Source organism: Tyto alba, unplaced genomic scaffold (assembly GCF_018691265.1).
Source record: "Tyto alba isolate M040663 unplaced genomic scaffold, T.alba_DEE_v4.0 Super-Scaffold_45, whole genome shotgun sequence".
NCBI classification, from domain to species: Eukaryota; Metazoa; Chordata; class Aves; order Strigiformes; family Tytonidae; genus Tyto; species Tyto alba.
In genome coordinates this window covers 11,088,116-11,111,877 of record NW_024881321.1, presented here as the reverse complement: position 1 = coordinate 11,111,877, position 23,762 = coordinate 11,088,116, and positions in this window count along the sequence as shown.

Here is a 23,762-nt window from a genome sequence, read left to right as displayed (position 1 = left end):
TTTCAAACAAAAATGTTTCAAACAGGGATTCATGTCAGGATATAATGACTAGCTTAGGGAAATGAGACAGGCCCAGGTTTCCTTCCTGGATCAGTAACGACTTTCCTAAATGTGAACTACAGTAAGAAATTAGTAAAATATTTCAATTTTGTTCTTTGTTACTGTCATGGTTTGTGCCTGTTCGGCAGCCAAACACCACGCAGCCACTCACTCCCTTTTCTCTTCTGGCAATAAGAAGGGACAGAGAGCCAAGCTTGGGGTTTGAGATAGGACTGGGATGGGAAAAAATCACCCTTTACGGTCACGAGCAAAAGGCAGACTCGTTAGGGGAAGAAAAAAAGAACATACATTTATTACAGACATTAACAACACTTAACGGAGGAGGACAGCGAGAAACATTGCCACATCTTGAGAACTCCTTCCCCCCACCCCTCCCTTCTTCCTGGGCTCAGCTCTGCTCCCGATATCTCTACCTCCGCCCCGCAGTGGCACAGGGGCAGGGAATGGGGGCTGCAGTCAGTGCTGCCACTTCCTCCATCTTCAGTGGGGGAGCTTTTGGAACTTGTTCCCCCTGATCCATCATGGTCCCCCTCTCACAGGACACAGTCCTCCACAAACTTTCTCCAACATGATTCCCTCCCATGGGCTGCAGTGTTCCCACAATGCTCCGGCATGGGATACCAACTTTTTCCAACTAGAGTCCCTCCAATGGGCTGCAGCCCTTTCTGAGCTGTTCTGGCGTGGGACACCCCCGCATTCTGCAATCCTCCCAGCACTGAACTACAACAGTAAAGACTACCTTTTTCCACAAGACCCTGGCCTTCTTCAGGCACAACACCTTGATCCTCCAGGTGAAAAACACAGGCCATAAATCAATGTCTGCTCCACCGTTGATATTCATGGGTGGCAGGGGGGGCCGCCCTGCTGTCTCACCACAGGATACAGGGAGGTCTCTGCTCCGGCACACCTCCCTGTTCCTTCCTTCCTCCATTCCTCCACTGACCTTGGTGTTCATGCAGCTGCTGCAACTCCTCCTCACAAGTCCAACTCCTCCTCACCACATCCCTTATTAAATACTTTATCGCAGTAGCACAGCTGATTGGCTCAGTTTGATGCAGAGGTGGATCTGACCTGGAGCTGGGGGAGCTTTGAGGAGCTTCTCACAGTGGGCCACCCCTATAGCCCCCTCCCCTGCTACCAAAAAAACCCTCCACTCACTCAAACCCAAGACAGTTGCTTGTTCTGTATCTTTTTTTTTCCCCTGTACCACCCTCCTGCCCCAAGAAAAATTGTGAAACAGTTATTTTTTTCCTAAAGAAAAATGTTGAAAGCTGTCTTCACATAGTATAAAACTTATTCCACACTCGCTACCAAGCAGCTTTTGAAATTTGCTGTTATTAAAGGAAAAAAATTTAAATGACATTTTTTCTATTGAAAATTGTTCAACAAAAAATTCTTACCACTCTTCATTCTTTTACTATTGATTTCATAGAGAGATTGTGCCTCCATTTGCTTAGCAGAAAATGTCAAAAATAAGAAGTGCTGCCTGAAAGTAAATTTTTTAAAGTGAGTCAGTCCCGAGAAGTAAATAACAAAACTAGCAAAGATGTCAAGTTACTAACCAACAGGAAAAACTAAAAGGCACATGAAATAATATAGAACCATTGTAAGGACATTTTTTTCTCTGTATCTTGTCTTTATGATCTCAGAAGGAACATTTTTGAAATATTGCATGTCATGCGTCATTTAAGTAAGACTTTGCTTAAATAGACAAGAACTAACTCACACAGGGGTTTGATAGTCAATTTTTTTTCTAAATTATTCATGTGGGAAATTTTTTAATGTGTATCACTAATGTGAGCTGTAAGCATGTAATTGATGAAATCCTGCCTAAATACCCCTGGAAGGTGATTAAAATGGCAATTTGTTAAAATAATGTCTATTAGCTCTGATTTTCCCATACTCCTACCAGTTATCACAGCGTGTTCATTTATCATTGAACTCAGATTAACTCACTGAAACTATGACCTAACCTTATCAAAGTTACTTCAAATTACCACCTGTTAAACTGACTGTGTGCTGTAGTAGAAACACCTTATTAAGTATGGGTTGCTGTGATTGCATTTCAAGTGTGAAATGATCCTAAAGGTGACTTTTATAATTTAAAAATATATTCCAAAGATAGATTTCAAGGTTTATATTTTTTCTGTGTAAAATTTAATATATTATGTATTTTATTCACAGTAATCTTTTATGTTCATGGAAAAAGTTTTTATTTCTCTTTCTCTCTTGTAAATAAGCACAGAATTTGAAGCAGATGTACTGTCTCTCAGACACTGCAGTGTAAACAACCATTGAGGGAGTTTTGCTAAATAAAAAAAGTGTTTAAAAAAAAAAATCCTAAATCTTACTTTAATACCCACTAAAAAATGTGTGTGCTATTGACCAGCAAAGGAAAGCCCTCTAACCTGTATGGTTTTCTATCATATGTGAGAATCAGTTCCTGTCAGAGGCTGGAATATTAACTGAAATACTGACTTATTATGCAGCTAGGGTTGATCTAAAAACTTCTTATACCTGGGCAGATGACTTAGATACCCCCATGGCATTTGAAATGGCACTAAATAGTTTGTTCAGGCAATAAAATAATTCCCTAGATTTTTTTTCTCTTTACAAGTCACCAGAAGGCTGCAAGCAAGACTGACTTAATCAGTATTGCCACCATCTGCCTTGTGTCTGTCTTGGAAATGGCCACAGTTCTAATGGAACTTTTTTATTTTTTTCTCTTAGGGGCAATCATTGCAACAGAACTGTATTTTCCTGTATAACTTGGATTCATCAAAATCTTTCTGCAAAAAACGTGTTTTGACTTTAGAGAAAAAAAGTAAAATATTGCATAGAATTTCCTATTTGAGTTATAAATAAGTTTGAAAAATATAACACTCCAAGGAGAGAAATGTAAGAAAGTCAAACATGACTTTGCTCTATAATGTTATTTAAGTGACCAGATCATACTGTAAATGTTGAAGACAATGTTTCTATTTGTAGGAGACCCACTAATAAATATCTAAAAATCCTTAACACAGAAAAGTAAAATTTATTTGTACCTGTAGTAGCTGCTGCTAGTCATGCAGTAAAAACATAATCAAGATCTATTCATTAAAATTCTGTATCTCTAATATGAAAATAACATCAGAAACATTGAACTAAAAAAATCCATCCAGAATTTTCTGTACCGTAAGGACAGACCCTCATAAAGAGAACAATGTCACTTTCCTGTTCTTCTGAGCCTTTTTTTTTTTTTTTTCTCTCTCTATTTCATTTTAGAGAAACATGGGCAATAGAGAAAAGGAATATCCAGAGAATTACTTTTTTCAGTTTTTGAGGTAGATTAAGATCAATAAAGGGAAGCTAGAACTCTTTAATTCCACTACCTTCTGGAGCTGGGAGTCAGTCTGTCAGTTCAACATAAACCCAGTTTTTTTAATAATCAATAGGTTAGGCACCATTTATGGAGACAGTGTTCCAAGAAGAAACGCTACAAAAGCTGAATTCCATTACTCCTCCTACTACATAACAAGAGGAGAAAACGGTCCTGAATTCAGAAAATTAACTTTATGCTTATGCTTATATCAGTTGAACTTAAAACTGAGACAAGTAATGTGGGATTCCAGAAAAAGAACGTGGTTTGAAATAAAGGATGGTTTGGAAAAGATCCAGTCTTTATCTATAAAGGTTGCATCGTGAGCTCTAGTTTCATCATGAATGTAAGTAACTCCTTTCATAAAGACTCACTCTCTGTTTACACATCCTGAAAGGTTGCAATACCTGTGTATTTGCACATCTTGATAAAAAGGTCTTCCTTAAATTTGTCCAACATTGGAAAAAAAAAAAAAAAAAAAAAAAAAAAAAAAGCATTTCCCAATTGTCCATTGCTATTTGATGCTTTTTTTTTTTTTTGTCATATTTTTTTCCTATTCATTTTGTTTCTGTTCTTGTTACTGTACAGAAACACAGATGTGCCTGTCATTTTCCCCACCTTAAATGAATTATGTTTAATTACGTGTGACCCTTATGTATTCCTATAGGTTTATAAATTCCAAATTCTATTCCTCATACAGAGCATATTATGGATGGAAAGTATTTGGGGATATTTTTGTCTATTATATATGCACATTAATGGAATATAAAGGTAGTATTGTGCAGGATTCTAATGTTGAAGATGGTTCCTGTGGAATACTCAGTGTAATTTAAAATTAAGAGCTTGTCTATTTTGCTATGAAATGTATTTGCGAATTACAGTCTGACATTTATCTGTTCAATGCATTGATTCATCTTGACTATGAAATACATAATTATGTAGGAGTAAATCAAAATTTAAATAATGCAAAGAAACATTCCATCGTGAATAAAAGGTTCCCATCAATCCCATTACCACTCTCTTAGTTCCATGAAATCACTGGAGCCTTCAGAATGTAATGATTCTCACACAGCCTCATCAAGCATTGCCAGTATTAATAGGATAATAGATCCTGAGGAAATTGCAGTTTTTCAGCATCCAACACCAGTATCTTCCAGGAAAAGATATTGATGGGAATTGCAAAGAAACAAACTAAAAATTATTTTTAATGTAGCTTGAGTCCTACTTACTGTTTGAAAGTATTGAACAGCAGTGCTAAATTATCATATGATAAGGAAACTTTTTTTTTTTTTTTTTTTAATGGACTACAAAATGAAGGGATATTATCTTTTTTGGTTGTTTATGGCAATAAAACTTTTTTTTTTTTTTTTTTTTTCCCTTCAATTTCTTCAGTTCCAGGCTAAAAGAAAGAAGGGTCTACTAAAACAGAGAAGTTGATGGATTACTCTAATAAAGTACCACTGTCATCACATCTCAACTGGCTGTTACACCAACTGATCACAGGTACACTTCCAAGTATGGATAATATCACAGTGTCCTTGATACACCTCTACATAATGGATGAGGGGAGTCTATGCAATTGTCACATAGTTATACTCCACCTGGCATTTAAACTATGACAGGCAAGTATGGTCATTCAGGGCTTCTGGATTCCTTATGTAACTCAGGTTAAAATGAGATTCTAAACGTAATTATTTTAGAAATAAAGTAAAATGAATGAACAAAAGCCCTTTTCTTTACTACCTTTGGGATCTGGAACATAATCTCAACAAAACCAGACAGCATTCTCCTTTACTGTGTTCCAAAGGTAGGGAATTAATAGTTTTGTTATCTGAAATTACCCATCACACTGTGATGTTATATCAATTACATGTAGAAAATGTGTTTGCAGTAATGAAGAAAAAAGTCTTGTCGGCACTGCACAAGCAACAAAAGGAAATTATGTATTGCTAAGCATTGTGTATGCCTCCATTCTCAATGCAAAGCTTCTTTTATCTCAATATATTTGGTGGATAAAGACTTTAGTATCTTTTTAAAACAGAAGGTGATCAGATACAAAATAAGATTTTTCTCAGACAATCTTATGTTAGACCATTACTTTTAATCTGAACATTGCTGGATTGGTTTAAATGATCATAGGTATTGATCTTCTACACACAAAAAACCCCAGAGATACAGTGTTTAAAGAAATTTCCGATTAATTAACATAACTGAATTTAGCAGCAATTTTATGACAGCAGTACCATTTTGTTCATTACTGCTTTCCCCAGGTGTAACATAAACTTACTGTAATGCGAAACATTTTTTCCTTTTAGAAGACCCAAAAACCATTTTATTACAGTAAAAAAGAACTATAACTTTTCTTAATCTGTCACTGGTTATGTAATACCCACTACCATTTTAGAGTTGAAATTTGATTCCCCAGCATCTATTACGGGAAAATTTCCTGATTTGAATTATCTGTAGTGCAGTGTCTAATAGAAAGTCTCCTAAAAGCAGTATCTTAGGAGAAAGGAATAACAATTTTTCATTCCTAAAATGTCTTTATCTATGGGATATCAATCCAGGAAGGTTGGTGGCCCAAAATTCGAGTAGAAAATTGGGAAGAATTGGCTATGTTGACTAATTGTCTTTTTCCATCTATTGGGTCTAATTCTTTATTTTCAGTTAATCAAAAATGTTTTTATGACTCTCCAAAATCCCATTCTTAAGAAATTAATAGGACACTCATGATTGCAAAATGCTGAAATCTCAAGAGTTTGTTTTATAACATATACTTTATTTAACAGTTTTTCTCTTTGAATTATGTCTTTATTTTTCATTATGATTTCTTGAAAGGTTTATACAAATGAATATAAGCTTTAAATCCTTACTCAATCACCAGGTTCTTTCCCCATGTTCCTGTGTTTCTGAATTTATATTGTTTTCTGAACGTGATGTTTAGTGATACTTTTTATCATTTTTGAAAATCATGAAAGATAGTTTTTTAATAAATTAGATGTTGTCTTTAAGTTAATTTCTGAGTTTTACTTTGAACCATCTATAATTATTTCTTATCCTGCATAAGCTACTTTGCATTTTTGTATCTCTGTTGACTGTTCAAAAGGGACTGAAATGTTTCATTATTCCTATGCTTCCACAGTTAATTTTAATTTGGACTATATCTTCATGTTAAATCCTGCCTTATATTATGTACTTATTGATTCATACTTGAGAAAATAAGAATAATTTTTAGATATCTACAATTAATAATGTATGGAATGTGAATCTCCCTTTCTATTAATTATTTTACATTTCATACGACAGAAGATAACATTTTCTGTGCATCATGAACATAAAATCTAAGATTCATCTCCAGACCTAATGCTTAACTTTGAAAGTGTCTAATTGAGGTGTTTGCTTATGAAGAAAAGGTTCAATTCAATTGCCTTAAACTGTGATACTTATCTGAAACAGATACACTGTTTCAAATGATTAAAGGATTTCCCTGGAATCATCTACAAAAGGCTTTTTGTAGCTCTTGTGTTGTGTCTGTTAGGCCTGTGTGTCTCACTGTAATGTTGCTAGACAGTTAAGGCAACTGAGTCAAACCCTGACCTGGAACCTCCACGGGATGAACTGGTTTCCAGCTTAAATGTTCCGATTCTTGTAAACAGATTACACAACAAGCACTTGAGGAAAGTACACTGTGGCTTCACTGCAGGTGAGTCTAGAAACATCTTTTATCAAGATTTCCCAATAATTTTTGTTATTAAAACCTGCTGATATTTTGTACTTCACTAAATTTTAATTGCTCTAGCAAACAAGAACAGCTTCAAAGGACACCTATCCCAAGGCATTGATTTACAGTATGGAATGAATGCATTTAAATCCCTGTGATAATCAAGCAGAATAAGAAACTCCTTCCAAGCACCAAAGATATCAAGGGAGCTTTCTAAAAGCTGGATTATGAACTATTTTTGATGCTGTTAGAAACCGAAGAATGGACCCGAAGAAGTAATCTTTTTTTTTTTTTTTTTTTTTTTTTTTTAAAAAAATATCCCTTATTGTTTGCAAACACAACTGGACACATCTATCGGTTGGTTCGACACTGGGAGAAAATCTGTCTGACTTTTCTAGTTCTCTAATTGTTTCCAGTGGCTTTTGACCCTAGGTGATCATTACCAAATATGTAAAATTAATGACCATAAAAGTATTTCTTTATATGATAAATTATTTATTGATTTTTCATTCCGTGAATCTGGAAGCTTAAAATTTTAGGTTTATATTCCTTAGTAAAAAGTAACATTTCAGCCACAGTGAAATATCTGTTAGAAAGTCTGGCTACAAAGCAAGTGAGAATATCCAAATAAATGTCTGTGGGTTTTATTAGGATAATAGTGTCTGATATTTCCAACATGATAACCTTAGCCACAAGACTCTTCTTTCTGTATATTTAGGCTTTTGATGGTACCATTCATTATTAAAAGGAGTTAAATTGCGAAATCGTTTATTAAGCAAAATTAAGATGCTAATAGAAAAAATATTTAAAATGTTATTTTTATAGTTTTAGCCAAAGCTTTTCATTCAAACTGAGATGTAGTTTCTAGTGTGTATTACACTGTGCATCTTCAATTTTAACTACTTTCCTCTAACAGTCCTGACAGAACGTAAAATAATACATCTGACAAGGTATTTAAAAATCTTAAAAATCAAACAGTTATAGCACTGTACTTTTTAACTACAGGATCAACTGAAATATATGGCCATTAAAAGTATGATATTTTATTTAATATTAGTAACATAACACTTTTGTACAGTTTCATGTACTTCATGAGAGTAGTAGCTTGATAGTATGGTGAAGTACCAAAAATAGTATAGTGAAGTACTAAAAGTCAGTAATAACTGATTTTTAGATTTAACAAATAAGAAAGTGAAGGTTATATAACTAAAGAAATGGACATTAATAAACACAGTGTAAGAGCATATGTAGAATTGCTGCTTTGAAACTTTAGAAAACTTCAAGAAGAGAATTTAAAAACCTTACTGAAGTGAAAAATTGCATAGCTGAGTAGGAATACAGTCAATGCTTTAATAGAGTGGTGGGATTTTAGATGAGCTACCTATCTTAAGAGACTAGATCTTAGCAGTGGTGTTCCTTTTTCCTTGAAGCTGAGTGGGATTTGCCATTAACCTGATGGAAGTAATGTTCAAGTAAGGGTTGAAGAAGTGGGCCATGTGCTGTGCTATTCTTTGTCCAAGGATCATACAAAACAGTCAGGTTTCCCCTGAAGGAAGACTTTGGTTTGTTCAAGGTATTAATAGGTCATCAGGAATTATTTTTACATGACTCAGTAATTTATTTAAAATTACGTGGTTTGTAAGGACTGGTAGAGAATAAGGAAATAAAATGTTTCCACTGTCTACTTAGCCCTTTCCCAGTACTGACAAAGTCTTTGAAGGCTATTTAGAACTTCTGTCTCAAGATAAATATGGATGAAGAGTAGAATTGGTATTACCAAGTTTGGTCTCTGCAGCTATATTTTCTTCTTTGTATTTTCTTGTTGCTGCGATGAAAAAAAGTAAATCCCAAAACACCACAAAACCAAAACAAAACAGAAATTGGTAGTAGCAGATAGATCAAGGTACAGATCTCTAGGTTGGAGCTATAATAACATGATATTATCCCAATGGCTTTTCTTCTGCTAGAGTCAGCTTCTGCCCTTTCCTTCTTCAATGGATTTTTCTATTTTAGAGATACAACAGCAAAGGAAAGGCCCAGCATGTGTCATCAATGCACTTTTCAGGTTGATATGCTTGTTATGGTTACCCCTCTCTTGGATGTTCTCTCTTTTGCCAATCTGAAAAAGCTTTGTTTGCATATTTGTGAAATGTTCTGATTGTCACAGTTGCTTAACTTAAAAAAATATCATTATAGATAATTAGAATGAGTTATGTCCAAGCATCTGATATGTGAATTCATCATCTCCAGGGTGCTAGTTACTGCATATCCTTGAGTAGTACCCTCTGGCTTACATTTTAAAAGATTTTTCTTTAACTACACTAGAGTTTTGAAAATGTTCAGTAGACTAAACTGTGGGTATCATGTATGAAAAGGGAATAATAGCAGAGGTGGAACTCATCTTTTGGTCATCAGAGGTAAGCATTTAAGACAGAGGCAAAAATGTAGGGGTTCTTTAACATCTAGATGGTGTTTTTTTATAGGTCTTAATAAGGCTTTTCAGGTGTCTGCTTCCTGAGGAACATATTGACACAACGATGACAAGTACATCTGATAATGTTGGTCACTAGATAGAGTAGGTTTGAATGGGGGTCACTTGGTGGGAGACACATAGAACAAAACAATGGAGGAAGGGTTTCTGTTGTCTTCTCTGATCAGGGCACCCTTGCTAATGTAGGGTGCCACAGATCCTCTATTTCTTTGTTTCCTGTTTTTGTCTATATTTCAGACACAAGCTCTCTGATAAGCTGTCTGGTACAAAAAATCACAGAGCAGAAAAATTCCCTCTGCTAGTCTGCATGAACTGGATACATGGGAAAGTGAAAGGCAGGAATCAGCTGTATGAGTCTCGTGCTCAATGCTTCAGTATGGAATCTGTGCTTAGTGTGTGTTTGAGTACAGGGATATTACAGCTTACTTTTCTAGCAGGTGTGTGTTTATTTTGTTTGTACATTGATTTGAGAATGTAGAAAAAACGTCTTAGCTGGTGTAATTCATAATACCTACCTCAGATGACTGGTTTAGACCTGCTGAGTATAAATTCAATAGGATGCTTTCATAAGCACTGTCTTTAGAATATTTCAAAGTTGAATTGATTTTAGAATTTTAAATACTCAAGTTATAAATTCTTTATCCAGATCATTTCTCAGCTTTCTAGGTAGGAAGTGGTTTGTTTTTATTTAATTAAAAAAAAAAAAAAAAAAAGTGTTTAGTTATACAATAATTCAGATTTGAAGTGCCTGAAGAGAGGTGTAAATCTAATTTCTGGTTCTCTTTCACAGAATTCACAGTATTTAGCACACATAGGAGATATGTAAACTAATGACTGCTAAGACCAATTGGACATTCTGGAGACTGCCTGAAAAGCAATATGGGATTAGCATTCACAGCATCAGTCATTTGGGATCATCCTCAAGTCCCACTTCCCTGAACCAGTGGTCTTTAAAATCTCAAAAGATTGTGATTATTGTTTCTGATATTACAGTGAAGCAAAAGAAATACACTTAAGAATTTGTAGTCTTTCTAGACAACAAAAGACATTATGTCCCAGCAAAGGTATTAGTTAAGGAACATTAAATCTGCAGCACTTGAAAAACTACGAGTCAAGCATTATCTTTAAACTGTCATAATATTGTGCATATTGAATAGCTCAGTGTTGTTATACTTGCCTTTCTGAAGGCACAGCTCAAACTGTGCTCTTCTAATCATCTGAATACTCTCTCCATGATACATGCTCATACAGACACAACAAAATAAGACCTATAATATGCTCCAAGTTATTTGGTATCTTAGTAAGTTTTCAAATACAAAACAAAAAAGTATTCAAGAAGGCAGTGAAAGAAGAACTGGGGGGAGTGAGGGGCAGCAATGAAACAAATTGAAAGCAAGACTATGGTTTCTTTTTGAATACATTTACCTAGAAAAGTTATACATATATATATATATATATATATATGTATAATTTTTTACAGAAGGATTGCTGTTTTTGGTAGGTGATCTGAGAATAAAAACGTAAAACAAATTTATTTATAAAAGCTTAATTTTTATACATAACAAAAGTTGAACTCAAGACTGCTGCCCTAATACAGTAATCACCTTGAGTTCTGCATTTTAGGATGAGTTGTCTTAGTCTGCTTTAGTTAATGGACCTATTTATGAGTGGAAGAGAAGTAAACCTGAATTCATGCAATCATAGAAATCTTGTTTGAAGGAGATCACCTAGTCTTAATTCTTGACTAAACCAGGACTATGTTAAGGCTGGATTGATTTTCCCATGTTGATTTCCTTCAAGTGCCTGTAAATGGATTCTAAGAGGAAAACACCCATTATCTTTCTAGGAACTGAACTAAGACTAACTGGTCTACAGTTTTCTGGTTCCTTTTTCTTGTTCTTTCTGAAGACAGGAAAATCCTAGAGCATTTTGTAGATGTCAGACACCTCCAATCAACAGAATATTTCACAAACCACAGGCTCTTTAATTTCAAATATTTTCAAATATTTTCTGTCTGACCATGTGGATGGAAATAAACTCAGCTTTTCCAAATAGCCTCTATCACTTTTGATTATCCATCTCCTTCCCAAACCATACTCATATGCTCAGAAGTCTGGGATCAGGCTTTGTGTATGAAGACTGAAGAAAAGAAACTGTTGATCTTTTCAGCTTTTTCTCATATTGCCCATCAGTAATTTGTACCAGTTTTTCACCAAGAAACCTACACTTCCTCTGAATTTTTGTGACTGACACACTAGTAGCATCCCTTCCTGTTGTCTCTGTCTCCAGTTAGTTTTAGCTCCAGTGAGGTTATTCTTAACTTTATTCCTGAGGTTATTCATTATTTTGTCCCTAAATACCAAAACAACATTGTTATTCTCCTCCTTTGTTTCTGTGCATGTTTTCACATCTGACATGCTCACATTTTGTGTTTAACTTCTTCCTGATTAGACAAATGGGACTAATGCCAAACTCCATTTTCCTCCACAAGGGGATGGTTTATACCTGAGATTTCAGTAAGTTTTCTTTAAAAAACAGTCCACTGTGCCCATCATGTCAGCTTCCTAGGAGATTTTGGCTCGCAATGCCTTAAATAGGCAAAAGTCTGCTCTCCTAGATTCCAATGTCTTATCAAGGCTGTTTATTAACCCAACCTCTCTCCAGATCTTGAATTCTACCACCTTACAGTCACTGCAACCCAAGATGACATCTCTGACCACATTTGTCTGTTTCTTCTCTATTTCTGAGTTCCAAATCAAGTAGAATATTGCCCCTTTTTGTCCCCTCTGAAATTTTCATAGGAAACCAACACTGACTGACTCTAGGAATTTCCTAAATTGTTTGCACAATGCTTTGTTAATCCCTAGCAGATATCTGGATGATTGAAATCCCCCACGAGGATGAGGGTCTTCTACCAGGAGACTTTTATTATTTGCTTGTAAAACACTTTATCTACCATTTCCTCTTGAATGTGTAAAGTGAACAAACCTCATCACAACACCAGTGTTACTTCCTTCTCTCATCTTGACCAGAGGCTTTCAACAAGCACACCTCCAGTTCCTAGTGTCAGGATTATGGAGCTTGGAAGCTCAACAGGGTCAAAGACTGTAATTTTTCCTTTTTGGCCTGACTTTCCTAAATAGCTTACACCTATTCATGACCATTCTGACCAATCTTGTCATCTCATACCAAGTCTTTGTGCTGATCATGCCAATCCAGCAACAGTTCATGAAATTGCAGTTCTTGTTTGCTGCCTGGGCTCTAAGAATTAGCAGACACTCACTAAAAGCCTCTGAACATCCTCTGTTCTGAGAAGAATTGTAAAAATATCTTTAGTTCTAAGGAGAAATGTAGAAGTCTTCACTGTAGCTTCCTTCTACATGAACCTCCCCCTATAAATGCAGTTCTTCCTCTTTTACATTAGGGCTTCAGTTCCTGTTTCCTGATGAGCAGAGTTTAGACATCCTACTAGTTTATCAAGCCCATTTTCAAAGCTTCTTTCATCTCTGGGTGAGATGAATTTCACCTTTTTGAGTCAGCCCTTCTTCCTCAAATGAGACACCATTGCGGAGCCGCAGACGAACGACACGCCGAGACGGGTTCAGTGTGGGAGATAGAGCATCAATCAACGTGTGTCTTTATTGGTCCAGGGTATATATATTTATACAGACAACGATAATTATTATGCCTACTAGTCACTAGCTGATTGGCTTAAGCTCTAAGGGTCGTATTCGCACGGTCCACCTACTTGCAGTTAGCTTACAGCACAAGCTTCTCATAACACTAAGTTTCTCATGCTACTATTTCTGATTCCTGTTGACTTGTTTTTGATACACGACAGTACCATAACACAATGTTTCTCAGACCACCGTTATCATAACACTAGGTTTCTCAGACCACTATTCCTAATTCCCCTTAACCTGTTTTTGACACACCACAGTACACAGGGCTGAAGCGTCCTTGACATTCCTCCTGTATCAGCAGCTGCGAGCAGCTGCAGGCAAACCCTAGTGAGGCCCAGCATCAGCAGCTAGAGCAGGCTTTGATCATACAATTGCTCGGTGGGCTCAGGACCCTTGTCTCTGAGCCATTCTCCAACACACCATGTTTGAGGAAGCTGAATTTTTACTGGTGACAACTGCTACACAGACAAGTGTTGATCTTCTGACTGTGTTTGCTCCTACCTGTGTCTTTCCCATTCACTGAAAAGACTGATGAGGTGATTACCTGGGACCTTGACTCTCTTCTTTGTGTCCACAAAGTCATATATAGATTTTCTCAAGCAGATCCTATCAGTATCATTTGTGCCTACACAGATGAACAGAAAGAACAGTATTTACAAAACTGAGTGAACCTTGGCAATATCTGTAATGTTACAGACGCACTACAGAAAAGTAGCAAACATCACTGGATTATAGGTGTTTTGCAGATTTCCAGCCCTGGACAGAGTGCCCTGTGACTGACAGTCATTGCTTCCTTTCTGTAGTATTTTCATTGAATACATGAGATATCCATCAAAGCCTCTTCTAAAAAAAAGTTATAGGTTTACTCTCAGAGACTAAATGGTGACATAACAAAGTAGTGAATCTTGAGCTCAAGTTTTGTTTCTGATGAGCAAGAGTTATTAATCCAAGGCCATGTCCTGGGTTGAGTGAGTGGTGGAGTTTTTGGGTAGCAGGGGAGGGGGCTATAGGGGCGGGCCCCTGTCAGAAGCTCCTCGAAGCTCCCCCAGCTCCAAGTCAACTCCACTTCTGTATGGAAAACTGAGCCAATCAGCTGCGCCTCTGCAATAACATATTTAAAAAGGGACGTGGTGACGTGCAATTGTACTTGTGAGGAGGAGTTGTTGCAGCTGCGTGAACACCAAGGTCAGTGGAGGAATGGAGGAAGGAAGGAACAGGGAGGTGTGCCGGAGCAGAGATCCCCCTGTATCCTGTGGTGAGATGGCAGGGCGGCCCTCCCCACCACCCATGAAGATCTACTTTGGAGCAGACATTGATTTATGGCCTGTGGCTTCCATCTGGTTGATCAAGGTGCTGTGCTCGAAGAAGGACAGGGTCTTCTGGGTAAAGGTAGCCCTGCTGCTGTAATTCAGCGCTGGGAGGATTGCATCATGTGGGGGTGTCCCATGACGGAGCAGCTCGGGAAGGGCTGCAGCCGTGGGAGAGAATCCAGTCGGAGAACGTTATTGACCCACTACAGAGCAGTGTGGGAACACTGAGGCCCATGGGAAGGACTCATGTTGGATAAAGTTTGTGGAGGACTGTCTCTTGTGAGAGGGGGACCATGATGGAGCAGGGGGAAGAAGTTCCAGGAGCTCCCCCCACCGAAGATAAAGGAAGTGGCATCACTGACTGCAGCCCCCATTCCCTGCCCCTGCGCCACTGGGGGGAGGAGGCAGAGATATCGGGAGCAGAACTGAGCCTGGGAAGAAGGGAGGGGTGGGGAGAAGGAGTTCTCAAGATGTGGCAATGCTTCTTACTGTCCTACTCTGTTAAGTGTTGTTAGTGTCTGTAATAAATATATGGGCTTTTTTTTAGTTCCCCTAACGAGTCTGCCTTTTGCTCGTGACCGTAAAGGGTGATTTTTTCCCATCCCAGTCCTATCTTTAACCTCAAGCCTGGCTCTCTGTCCTTTCTTATTGCCAGAAGAGAAGGGAGAGAGAGTCGCTGCATGGTGGCTGGCTGCCAACCAGGCCCAAACCACAATAGGCCACTACATATAATCAGCTACTACCAATAACATTTTTGTATTTTAATTTGAAACATATACCTACATTAGGTGACCAGAGTAAGTGCTTAGGACTCCTTCTTCCAAAATGTGCTTATATGTCCAAAACACAGACCTCCAACTTTTAAGTTCATACAGTAACTGATAGCAGTAATAGATTGTCATTCACACATGGCTATAAGTTTCAAAGTTAGTTAATTTCAGAAGACAGAGGCATCGCATATATTCTCATATTTTCCTACTTTTGTTTTCTTAAAAATTCCCTCTCTTTTGATGTTATAGAGATAGCAGCAGGGGAGAGCAGTGAAGCAGGCATGTTTCCAGATAAGGCATCTGTTTTATTAAAAGTGCCCAATGCTAAAAAATAGAATCACTTTATTTCCAAGACCAAGGAGAATTGGAATTCATATTTCAGTATCTCATCACATTGCCACTTTTGTTATATTATGTACTTATCTTGCAAGGTGGCAAGGTGGCATTTAGTTTTTCATAAGTAATTTTAGCTCATCAAGTATAAATAGAGAACAAGAACAGATATACATTTAAGGAAGAATAGAAAGATAAGAGGTCAATAATTTATCATTTACAAATTATCAATGTTCATTTGTGATTAGTTTCTCAAAATATTATTATCTTTACTTTGTATTCAAATTACACTGCATATATTTAATGTGACATTAGGAGTCAAAAATCTATGTGTCCTTAAAAACATGTATGTATGTTTAGGAGAACAGAGGGTATAGGTATAAGTATGTTGTGTATACATACCCATGTGTACATGCAGATGTGCACACAATGAACATGAAAGAGAGTACTACACTTAAAATGCAAACTAGGAGTAGACAATTGCCTGGAAATTATTTTTATTTAGTTGATAAGAAGGAATTATGCATAGATAATGTTAATTTTGTTATTTTCTTTATTAAACAGACAGAAAGGCTGAGCATGTTTCCCTGGAGGGAACATAATCACAAACTGAGAAAAAGTTTTCTTTTTATTAAGAGATAAAACAAGATGTTAAATGGCAGCCCCGAGTAGGAAGCCATGACTGCTGGCATTACACTGCCACTCACCTTCTCCTAGTGGAATAATTTGCCATAAACATTAGAAATATTACCCTTCATGTCAGAAGCAAAACCATTAGATTTGTATCCAGAGGATGAAAGGGAATTTCAGAGGTATCAAGAAGCTTTTCTACTTCTGTAATCTTCTTATTCAGCAGCAGAATACCTTGGATTCTAACAGTGTTTAAACTGATAGACAACTCTATATTAAATTTATATCCCTAATGCAGTGTTTCAAAACACCAGTTGATATAAAAACAAATAAAAAGGAAAGAGACAGGATTTTGTGATAGAAAGATAGTATTTCTTTATGGAGAGTTGGACCACTATACAGACATATGGTTTACATATAGAGAGAATATGCTGCCTTTAGATAGGACAAAAAAAAAAAGTTGTTGTTGTTGGTTTTTGGTTTTTCTGTTTTATTTTGATGTTTCAGTAAGTTCCATTCCTTATATTTAAACAAAACATATGTATGCTGGGGAAAAAAAGAGGAAGTACAAGAGGTGAATAAATGTGAACAAAATTACCTAACCAAAATATAAACTACTTCATTTTGAAACTCACATATGGACCTCTTTCATATTAGATGTTGTCCTGCATCTATTTTTAACAAAAATCAAATGTTTCTGCTAAAATTTGCACTACAGTTTAGTTTTAATTATATTCCTGGGTTTTGATCAGTTTCAGTATAATCTTTTTGTGGACTGAGCTGGACAAGTGCTTCATTAAAAAAACTAAATTATTATCTGAGTTAATTTAAAATGGATCAGGATTATTCCAGTAATCAATAACTTAATACAATTAAATATAATTTTAAAAAACAAATAAACAAAACTGACCTGGCAGATATTTCACTAGCTTTCTTTCCTAGGAGAAAAATGAGGAAAAAAAAAAGTTAAAAACACTTATTTAAACACAAAAATGTGATGTTTAATCAGGATGAGAATACCATCTGGTGATCCTGTTGCTGCACTGTAAAATATATATACGACCATAAATTTTAACACATGGCTAGGCAGGAGGGAAAAAATAAAAATATGTCAGATAACTTTATCTGAAAATGTACTTATATATGTTACATCTCAGTTTCTTGGCATCTAAAGTTTTCTCTTGTAATTGCTGTTAATATAAGCAGCCTATCATAGAGCTGGTTGAAATAATTTTTTTTTGCATTTTGTGAAATCTTCAGTAAAAACCTTTGTTGACCTGTTGAACCTTTTTGATTTTGTCTTTTCTTTCTGTAAAAATAATAGATTAGCACCAAAACCTCATTTGAATTTTAAAAAACAGCCTACATTTGTTTAAACCACATTTATTCTTGAAGTAGATCAGTGTTCTGTACTTTGTAGTGTGAAGGAAATTTGGTTTCTTACTTTTACAGATTAGTAGGATATAGATTATGTCTAATTAATCTGGATTCATAGTAAAAATAGTTAAAATAAAAAACTATTGGCCCTAAGAGATGCTGATAGTCTTAGACAGTGATGGTAGAAAATAAGATTAATTCAACACTTGATATGAAATTCAACTCAAGTTAGGTATCCAAGTTTTCTCCTTACAATTTAGTTTTCTATGTGTGTGCTGCTTGTCTAAATTTTCATTATACTCAGTGAAGAAGTACATGTACAGTCAATAGAGTTTATCTTATTTGAAAACAGACATACTTGATCAGAACTAAATATGTAAAAAAACACAACCTCGAACGTTTAGAAATAAGCTCTGTGATAGAATATGCTGCAGTCTTTTGTTCTCCTTTTCTTCAGAAAGTGCCCAGTTTGAATTCTAAACTGTAAGCAGTCACAGAATAGCTGAGGTTGGAAAGGATCTCTGGAAATAGCATAGTCCTGATGAAAGTAAGTCAACTAGAGCAGGTTGCTCAGAGTGTTCAGCTGGGTTTTGAATAACCCCAGGGATGGAGACTCCACAGTCTCTCTGGACAACCTGTTCCAGTGTCTGACCACTCTCACCATAAAATGTTTTTTAGGATATGTTGTGGTGTGATATGATGGTATGCTTTTTGGTAGAAATTAAGGCAATTATGTTAATGTAAAACAATTGAGCGAATTATATTTTATATCTAATAAATAAATGCCATACCTTGAAAGAAATAAAGGAGAAAAGGATGTGAGAAAAGTACATGTCTAAAAATAAAATCACAGAGTTGAGTGAAATACATACTGAATTGGTGTTACTTCAAATGGTATTCACAGTCTTAGCAGTCTGATGCAACATCCTACTTAGCAGTTTCTAGTCCCTTGAACTAACTGAATCACAATGAACATTAGCATTAGTCAGAGCTGCATGCACAGGAGTTTGTGTGATGACTGAGCAGCAATCATCAGACAGCATATATTTACATTTTAGGTGCTTGACCCACAGCACTGAAGTCAAAGGCAGAAAAGGGTACTTCAATCTCCCTGGACATTATATGGGTGGAATTAAACATTGCAGAGTGGTGAGCTGATTGTATGAGAGCTTTCTAGAGATAACCAGCAGGAAATACTGAGTACAGAGGGAAATCCAACTTCCTGTCATTCTCTGGTGACTACAACCCAAAGATGAGTCTTCAAGAAAAATTTCCCTCTGTTCAAAATTCACTGTGGAGAACAAACCCTTTCAGAACAGAATTCTACAAATTTGCTCTACAAGTCCCATTCAAGACTCACTATTTCCCAAATTATTCCAAGAAAAAAAATCATGCTATTTGTAATACAGGACAGTCATGCCAGAACTGGGAATTGTAAACCTAGATTTATTTAAAACGTGGGTATTTTCAAGTGCTCTGTAACCATCAGTTTATTGAGTATTCTGGGAAATCACTTATCTCCTTTCCTTCTCTTGATATTTCTGTAAAATAAGAAAAGATCTTGTAAAAAGTGGTGAGGTGGTGTTGGATTGCCACTCCTCCAGCTATGACAGCCTTTTATGAAGCAACCCTCTTGAAGTACACTGAGAATATTCCCAGCATCAGATCAGGCGTTCAGGATCTTTGCCACTGTTATGGCATTGTTATGCTTTTGCAATTGATGACTGCATCGATCAAAACCTGAATTGGATCAGGGTTCATTCTCTAGTCTTGGGGCTTGGAAATGCTTACACCTACAAAAATTAGATCTCTTACCTCTCAGAATACAATGCTTGCAATCAACCTGCATTGCTGTCAACAAAGATGCACTTTTTTTTTGTGAAAGTGCAAGTTAGCAAAAAAGTACCAGCAAACACTGAACAAAGATTTTAGTGTTATGGAGAAGTACATGCCCATGCTGAATCCTGTACTCTTGTCCTGTTTAGTTTATTTTTGTAAATGCAAACAGCAGGGTTATAGACAGAAGCTAGGACTCTTATTTCCCAAGCAGGATAGTGACAAGTATTTAAAGATCCTATTGGATGAATATATAAATTTTATAAGATGAATAAGAGGTATTGTTTAGGGAGTAATACTAAGTTTATTTGTAGACTGTAAATTTGAACTTTGTCCTTCAATTCCACCTATCCTTACTGAATGTGGTTTTTTACTCTTTAAATAGTTTTACATTTTCTTTATATTTTTAACAGAATATAAATCCAGGGAGCTGTGGACTTCAGGAGACCTTGACTATAATCCCTATTGGATGCAGGATTCATTGCCTTGCTCAAGGCTCTTGCATGGCTGCCAGAGATCACATCAGTTTCTACTAATCTCTTAGGGGTGCTTAAAGGATTAATTAGTTAATGTGTTGTGAAGCACTTTGAAGATGAAAAGTGCTATATAAGTGCTAAGCATTATGAGGAAAAAGTTGGGGAGGGGAACTGAGGTTTTATGGGTAGCTGAAATACAGCTTCAAAATCTGCCATTTGTTATTAATAAAAGAACCTTTATTGTCTCTGAACTATCCATAATCTGGTTTTCAGAACAGTAAGAAAATCTTTAAAACATCAGCCTACTCAATTTGAACCTGATGAAGGTTACACGTTTCCCCTCTGTTCTTTCCCTTTAATTAATTGTAATAATTACTGTGTACCTTGTTGTTCAAAGGTTTTCAGTTTCCTGTTACCTTGTAATAAATATAACACACTGTACACTTGCATGACTTTCCAACAGCTTATAAAAAGGAGAAAAGAATTGGCAGTGTGCCCCAGGAGTGAATAGAAAAAGCTTTGAAAACACCATTATTGTAGCTGGAGCCACTTCAGTGGTGTTTCACTTTATGACTGAAGTTCATTGAATCAAAAGAACTTAAATCTCACTATTGCCCTTCTGCAGACTTCTAATTTTTCAATGGATGGGGCCATAGTATGTAACAAGTTAAGGCTTTCAGATTAGCAGCTGGATTGTGGGTAATATTGCTTAAGAGTGCAAAAAGAAGGGAGTTTAAAGCTATTCCCATTATGCTCAAATGTTCAAGTTATGACCACATGCTTCTGTCTTGTACATGATTGCTCTGGTCAAATCAAAGTTGACCTTAGCTCAGAATTTTTACTCTTAACTGTGTTCAACAAAAGAATTTTTGGGAAAATGTGCTGTCAACACACAAACTCTAGGCTAAACATTCTGAATGCACTAAAAAAGAGCAAGCCTGAACTGTTTTCCTCTTCTTCTTATAATGCAATATCAGCATGGAATGTGCCTTTCACTTCTATTCAGAATAAATCATTTCCAGACTTTCATAGACATCCTGACTCAAATTTTGCTGGAGACTCTAACAGGTATAAAGTCACATATGTCACAAATTATGATATAAATGCAAAAAAATCTCACGTAATGGAAGTTCAATTTACATGGCCCCTAGGGACCACTGCTTTATAAATATTATAATAGTGAAAATAGAGATAGAATCTGGAGCCAAATAATAATTAAAAAAAAAAAAAAAAAAAAAGAAAGAAAAAATGAAGAGTATCAAGAGTGATAAATATTTTCTCCTGATAATAAGCCAGTTGTGCAAGATGACACTTTTTTTTTTTTTTTTTTAATGTCATAAATGGACTTCAAAATAGGCATTCTTCATCTTCTGCCTTTCCTATGTCCTTCCATACAGTTTTACTCATTTTAAATTTAACATAGAAACCAAAGCAAAATGAAAATGCAGGAACTTTCAATATTCCCACAGACATAGACATGCACATTTATGTAGTGTGGGGTGTTTTTTTGGTGGTTTTAATATGGCTAGAAGCATGCAAAAAATCCCCACCCTGTCAGTATTACTAAAAATGTTTTGAATTGTCACTTCTAAGTTGTTCACAAGAGACAACAAGACTATTACACCACAGCCTGCCTATGTGATAAATGCATTGGTTTTAGTTGGATTACTTCTAACACCACTACTAAAATCGCATCAATAAAAAAATGATGTGTTTGAGCTAGTGAGCTGATCTTGATGAAAAAAGAGCTGACCCCTAAAAATGTTGACCAGGTGATTAAGTTAGCTTTGCAAATACATACTTTCATATATGGTGACCACAGTCTCCTTTTTAGAGTAACTTTAGACTCCTAGTAAACAAACCTATTAAACTCCTACTAGAGAAAAAAACAAAAACAAACAAACAAACAAACAAACAAAACAAAACCAAAAACAAACAAACAAACAAAACCCAAACAAACCAACCAATTACATGTCCTCCTGGACATTTATTTGTTTGGCGTCTGGAAAATTCTTTTGTTCTGTGAATTTAATTGGTGTTTTGAAATACCTCAGCAGTTATTGTCCACCGTAATATTTTCTGCATTTTAGCTTTGAAAACCATGTCACATTTTATTTCATCATTTATAGTTATGTTAATCAAAAATGATGTTTTGTTCTGAGCTCTTAACACAAATGCTAGGATAATCACACAAAACAAGGCAGTCACAGTGTTAAGTTTTCAACCAGCAGAATACTGTTGGATCTGAGTATAATATGAGTTGCATTTAAACCATTTGTGAAAATTTGATATGCATAGTTTTAAAAATCAAGAGATTGGCAATATGAGTTCAACAAAATACTTATTTGGCCTGGTGAATTTTCTCCAGCATTGATCAGTATCATAGATTATGAGAACAGACAAGTACATAGCGATAGTTCCCATCAGACTGTAGTTTAAGCACTTTTCACACAATAGATGACATAGCATTTTATGATTTTTTTTTTTTTTTTTTTATTCCATGAATTTGCTTAGTTCCTTTTTGAGTCTCCAACAGCTTTTTTATCAACAGTATCTTCTTCACAAGATGTTGTGTGAAGCAGTACATAATCCTAGTAGGTTTTCATCTCTCAGCTGTTATAAATCTACACAGCCCAATCTAAATAAGTAAGATCTGGAGAGGTTACTAAAAGAGTACTTAACTGTGGCATCGTAATATTTAAAAGCTGTCTGATCTCAGCAGAATGGTTCAAATGGTATAGAGTTAATCTTAGATGTCACACACTTATCCCATTTCCAAAAAAGTACAAACCCCCACAGTGTCAGATCATGAGCTCAAGCACTGGACCATAAACTGTCATACAACTTAACTGTTGGCCTGATCACACATATGGTTTTGGCTCAGACTAACTGGCACTGTCTATCTCAGATAACATGTGTTGAGGATAGTATATATTGAAGGCCATTTCCAAGACTTTGGTGTGACCTGGCTATTTTAGGGGTAAACAGAATTCATGTACCTAAATGGAAGCTAGGCTATGAAGTTTGGTCTCAGGGTCCAGGAATGTCCCCAGCTGAATACAGACATAGCCAATGACTCCAGTCTAAGAGTGCACTTCTGGGAAAAATTCCCAGATATCCAGACTTTTAAAAAATGAAACAGAACTGAACTAAAGAATATGTAAGAGAAAGTTTGTTGTTAAAATATATCTTTCTCATTAAGAATCACCAAGATGCTCAAATGTTAAATACATTCTATTACTAAGTAAAAGCGTCTATAGAAACACATTTCTTCCCTTCCTTATTTTCTTGGTCTATATGGTCAGTACTGAAAATAACAGTAAACTAAGCCTTACAACTCACTGAACAGTATGGCCTATTGGTGTCAAACATTTTACCTTGATGTCACGACCTCTACCTACCTACCCACCTGCCTTCCCAAGTATTTTCCTGTCCAGTTAAGTGTCAAGGTTGAGTATTCCTCAAAGGGTAAGTACCATTAGCACAGTCACATTCATTTCCTATATAATATAATAAATATTTTGGTAAATATAATGTTCTAACATATGTAATGTTATAGATATCATCCAAACCAATTTGATTAAAATTCCCAGGCTAAAACGTCAAGACCAAACTATACTAATTATACAGGACTGTATGAGTACTTGTGCAGATATGATTTACAAGTTCCATATCCCTACATTGTTCCACAACATGCTTTTATCCACAACAGCC